A 6,000-nucleotide genomic window follows, 5' to 3' on the forward strand; every position below is an offset into this window, starting at 1 on the left:
AGCGGCGAGTTTCCGGAGAGGTGGAAAAGGCAAAAATTGGTTCTACTGCCCAAGCACGGGAAGCCACCAGGCGACCCGTCGGCTTATAGACCAATCTGCCTCCTAGACACGGCCGGGAAACTCCTAGAGCGGATCATTCTGTCAAGGTTATTGGTCTATACCGAGAGGTCGGACAACGCGGGGCTATCAGACAGCCAGTACGGGTTTCGCAAAGGTAGATCGACAGTGGATGCCATTAGGTCGGTGACTGGACTGGCCGAAATTGCGCTGCAGAAAAAGAGGAGAGGCATACGGTACTGCGCGATCGTAACGCTAGACGTTAGAAACGCCTTCAATAGTGTAAGCTGGGCCGCCATAGAGAGCGCCATATCTCGCTTAGGTGCCCCGGCTGGCCTAAGGCGTATTCTGGGTAGTTACTTCCAGAACAGGGTGCTGATTTACGACACCGAGGAAGGCCAAAAACAGTACAATGTCACTGCAGGTGTACCGCAAGGATCCATCTTGGGTCCGGTACTGTGGAACGCGGCATATGATGGAGTACTGAGGCTAGCACTACCACCGGGAGTAAAGTTGGTTGGCTTCGCCGACGACATTACCCTGGTGGTATACGGTGAGTCGCTCGAACAGGTGGAATTGACGGCAGCGCATGCGATTGACATAGTGGAGGGCTGGATGAGGTCGAGGCAACTGACACTCGCACACCACAAGACAGAGGTGGTGGTGGTGAACAACCGCCAGTCTGCACAGCAGGCAGTGGTCACCACGGGCGGGTGCTCGATCGAGTCCTGTCGCTCACTGAAGCTCCTTGGAGTCATGGTCGACGACAAGTTGAGCTTCAGTAGTCATGTCGAGTATGCTTGTAAGAGGGCGAGTGTAGCGGTTATGGCATTGTCTAGGATGATGTCAAACAGTTCGGCAGTGGTCTCGAGTAAGCGGAAGCTGCTCGCGTCAGTCGCGGTGTCCATACTACGGTATGGCGCCGCCGCATGGTCGAACGCGCTCAAGCTGCAGAGGAATGTTGACCGACTAGAGAGTGTACATAGGCTGATGTGCCTCAGGGTGGCCAGTGCATACCGGACTGTCTCGAAAGACGCGGTATGCGTGCTAGCGGGCATGATGCCGATAGCACTGGTGTTGGCCGAGGATGTTGAGTGCTACGATGAAAGAGGTGCGCGACGAAACGCCAGAACTTCGTCTATGGTGAAATGGCAAAGAGTCTGGGACTCTTCAACAAAGGGTAGGTGGACACACAGGCTCATACCGAGCGTGTCCCGGTGGACGTGTAGACCCCATGGCGAAGTGAACTTTCACCTGACACAATTCCTGTCGGGCCATGGGTGCTTTAGGTGGTACCTGCACAGGTTCGGGCATGCAAACTCACCCTCATGCCCGGAGTGTGCAAACAGGGCGGAGACGGCGGAACATGTACTCTTCGAGTGCCCGCGTTTTGCGGAGCAGAGGTCGAGCATGTTAGAGGTATGCGGCAGGGATACTACTCCCGATAACATTATTGAGAGGATGTGTACGGGGGTGGACGAGTGGAATGTCGTGTCGAACACGGTATCCACAATCGTGCTCCACCTCCAAAGGAAATGGCGGGCCGACCAACAGTTAGTCGAGTTGGCCCCCTAGAGATATGCCGAGTGTGATGGCTGACAGATGAGCGAGAGTGCGAAAGCACAGTCCCCCCCCCTCCTCTACGAAGTAATCCCTAACGGGCGTGCCGCGGAGCAAGGTCAGGTAGTGCAGAATGTGGTTTTCCTACGGTGTTGCTAACCAACAGGTTTCCTCATTCTATAAAAAAAAAAAAAAAAACACCTGCTGCAAGCTAGACGAGTATTTCATTAGATTATGGGCCACCCAAGGGCGTAACCAGCTTTTCGGTCAGGGAGGGGCAAGCACCCTTAGTAAAAATGTACCTACTGGCTTTTATAACTAAACGCAACATGATGAAATTGAATATAATAACATTATATTCTAAAAGCTTTATTTAACCCTTAACCCTGTTGTATTGTGTACAATACGTTAACAAAAACTCGCCTGATCTACATAAATCAACGTGGTGCTGGTAGCGATGGCCAATTTCTGGAAGATTAAGGATTTTTATTTACTCGTGCAATATTTTGCTCTGATTTTTTTGTCAATGTCTACAAAACATTCACCAGAAATTATAGCTGAACTCTTTTTGTCATTACGAACTCTTTTGAGGATAAACCTAGAATTTTCTGGTTCCTGTATGCTTCCATTTATCTTCCAATACTATTTGCTGGAGAAATTCCTCCAGAATTTTTTGAATTTTTGAATTCCAGAAGGAACTCCTGTAAAAATTTCAAAAAATAAACCTGTACGAATTCCTGGATAAATTATGGGAGGGATACCTAGTGAAATTTCTGAAGAGATCTCATGAGGAAATCCTAGATAAATTTTTGGAGAATTCCCTGGAGGAAATTCTGGACGGAATCCCTAGTAAAATTCCCTAAGAAATGTCTTTAAAAATTCATATATTAAATCTTAGAGAAATTTGTGACGGAATCCTTGGAGGAATGCCTGTAGAAACTTCTGAGCAAATTCCCGGCGTAATTCCTGGAAGAATTCCTGGAGAATTTCCTTGAGCAATTTTTTGGGTGAATTCTTGGTATCCCTAGGAGAATTCTGGGAGAAATTCCTGATGAAATCTCCAGAGGAACTATGGGAGGAATTGCTGGAGAAATTTCTGAAAAAAAAAATCCCTGGAGAAATTCCAGGAGGATTTCCTGAAAGAACCCTTGGAGGAATTTCTGGACGAATTGCTGGCATAATTCCTGAAGGATGCCAGGAATATTCCGGAAGAAATTCCTGGGGTATTTCCTGGAGGTATTCCGGAAGAAATTTCCTGGGGAAATTCCTAGATAACATCCCGGAGGAATAAATGGAGGAGTTCCTAGTGGTATTCCTGTGGAAATTTCTGGAGGAATCTCTAGAGGAATTCTTGAAAGAATTACTGGTTCAATATCTAGAGGAATCTCCAGAAGAATTCTGAGAGATTTCTGTTTCTATTTCTGTTATTTTTCTATTTTTGAAAGAACCCCTTGAGAGATTCCTGGAGGAATTTCTAGTGGAATTGCAAGTGGAGTTCCTGGAGAAATTCTCGAAGGAATTCCTGAAGGAATCCCAGGGGGTTTCCTTGAAGAAACTTGTGAAGCAATCCCTGGAGGAATATCTGGAGGAATCCCTGGTGGAATACCTGGAGGAATCCCTGAAAAATTCCTGCAGGAATTCCTGGAGAATATTCTTGAAGAATTTCTGAAGAAATCTCTAGAGGATTTCCTGGAAGAATCTTTGGAGAAACTTTTGGAGGATTTCCTGAAGGAATCTTCAAAGAATTTCCTGAAGAGATTTTTCATGGAGAAATCTCTGGAGGAATCCCTTCAGGAGGGAAATCCCCTGGAGGAATATCTGGAGGAATCAGGAAGCAATTCCTGATAAAATCTCGGGAGAAATTCCTGGAGAAATACCTAGAGGAATTGCTGACATAATTTCTGCAAGATGTCCAGGAGCAATTCCTGGGGTGAAATTACTGGGGTTATTCCTGGAGAAATTCCTTGATAAAAACCTGGAGGAATACCTGGAGGAATTACTAGAGGTATTTCTTTGGGAATTTCTGGAGGAATCTCTAAGAGAAATTTTCGGAAGAATTACTGGATGAATTTCTAGAGAAATTCTGGGAGAATTCTATTTCTATTCTATTATTTTTCTGTTTCTGAAATCCTGGAGGAATTTCTAGCGAAATTTCTGGAGGAATTCTTGGATAAATCCTTGAAAGAATGCCTGAAGGAATCTCTGGGGAATCCAAGAAGCAGTTTGTGAAGAAGTCCCTGGGGGAATCCCCGAAAAATTACTGATGGTATTCCTCCAGGAATTTCCTGGAAGAATTTATGAAGAAATCCATAGAGGATTTCCAGGCAGAATCCTCTGGAGGATTTCCTGGAAGAATCCCTGAAATATTCCTGAGGGTATTCCTGGAGAATTTTCTGGAAGAATTTTTGAGAAAATCTCCAGAAGAATTTCTGGAAAAATTTCTGGAGAAATTGTTGACATAACTTCTGAAGGATGTCCAGGAGCAATTCCTGGATCAATTCCTAGAGAAATTTCTGGAGGAATTCCTGATGAAATTCTTAGGGTAATTCCTGAAGAATTTCCTGAAATAGTTCTTGGAAATATTCCTGGATAAAATCTTGGAGGAATTGCTGGAGGTTCTCATTTGGGAATTGCTGGCGGAATCCGTGAGGGAATCTCTGGAGGAATTCCTTCAACAACTTCTGGATGAATTTCTGGGGGAATCTATGGAGAAGCTCTGGGAGAAATTTCTGAAAAAAATCCCCTGAGAAATTCACGGAGGGATTTCAAGAGACATCTCTGAAGGAATTCCTGCAGAAATCTCTGGAAAAATCCCTGAAAAAGTTCCTGGACGAGTTTTAGCGGAATTCCTAGAGAAATATCTGTACTGATTCCTGGAGGGAAAATTGGAAGATTTCTTGGTGAAATTTCTGGAAAAATTCCAGAAGGTATTTCTAGAAAAAAACCCTGGAAGAATTTCTGAAGCAATCCCTAATTTATGATGGTGTTCCTTGATTAATTCCTGGAGGAATCCCTGATAAATTCTTGAAGGTATTCCTGGAGAATATTCTTGAATAATTTCTGAAGAATCCCTAGTGGATTTCCTGGAAAAATCCTTGGAGAAACTTCTGAAGGATTTCCTGGAGGAATCTTCAAAGAATTTCCTGAAGAGATTCCATGGAGAAATCTCTGGAGGAATCCCTTAAGCAATTCCTGATGGAATCTCATGAGAAATTCTCGGAGAAATACCTAGAGGAATTGTTGACATAATTTCTGCAAGATGTCCAGGAGCAAGTCCTAGAGAAATTCCTGGTGAAATGCCTGGGGGAATTCATGTAGAAATTCCTGGGGTAATTCCTAGATAAGTTCCTGGAGAAATTCCTGGATAAAATCCTGGAGAAATTCCTAGAGGTATTCCTTTGGGAATTTCAGGAGGAATCTCTAGAAGAATTTTTGGAATAATTACTGGATGAATTTCTAGAAGAATTCTGGGAAATTTATATTTTTATTCTATTATTTTCTACTTCTGAAAAAAATCCCTTGAGAAAACTCCGGAGGAATTTCTAGCGGAATTTCTGGAGGAATTCTTGGATAAATCCTCGAAGGAATTCCTGAAAAAATCCTTGGAGGAATCCTAGAAGCAGTTTGATTCCGGGGGGAATCCCTGAAAAAATGCTGATGGTATTCCTCCAAGAATTTCCTGGAAGAATTTATGAAGAAATCCCTAGAGGATTTCCAAAAATAATGTTCAGAGGAACTTCTGGGGGATTTCCTGGAGGAATCTTCGGAGGATTTCCTGGAGGAATCCCTGAAATATTCCTGGAGAATTTACTGGAAGAATGTCTGAAAAAAATTCCAGAAGAATTTCTGGAAAAAATCCTGGAGAAATTGTTGACATAACTTCTGAAGGATATCCAGAAGCAATTTCTAGGATCAATTCCTAGAGAAATTGCTGGAGGTATTCCTGAAGAAATTCTTGGGGTAATTCCTGAAGAATTCGCTGGAATAGTTCTTGGAGAAATTCCTAAATAAAATCCTGGAGGAATTGCTGGAGGTTATTCTTTGGGAATTGCTGGCGGAATCCTTGAAGGAATTCTAGGAGGCATCTCTGTAATAATTCCTTCAACAATTTGTGGATGAATTTCTGGGGGAATCTCTAGAGGAGCTCTGGGAGAAATTTCTGAGAAAATCGCCTGAGAAATTCCCGGGGGAATTTCTGAAGAAATCCCTGGAAAAATCACTAGAAAAGTTCCTGGAGGAGATAAAATGTGCAAATTCTGGAGGAATGCCTGTAGCAACTCCTGGAGGGAATACTGGAAGATTTCTTGGCGGAATTTCTAGAAAAAATCCAGAAGGTATTCCTAGAAAAAATCCTGGAAGAATTTCTGAAGGAATCCCTGAAGG

Source organism: Aedes albopictus, chromosome 3 (genome assembly GCF_035046485.1).
Source record: "Aedes albopictus strain Foshan chromosome 3, AalbF5, whole genome shotgun sequence".
In the NCBI taxonomy this organism is placed as follows: Eukaryota; Metazoa; Arthropoda; class Insecta; order Diptera; family Culicidae; genus Aedes; species Aedes albopictus.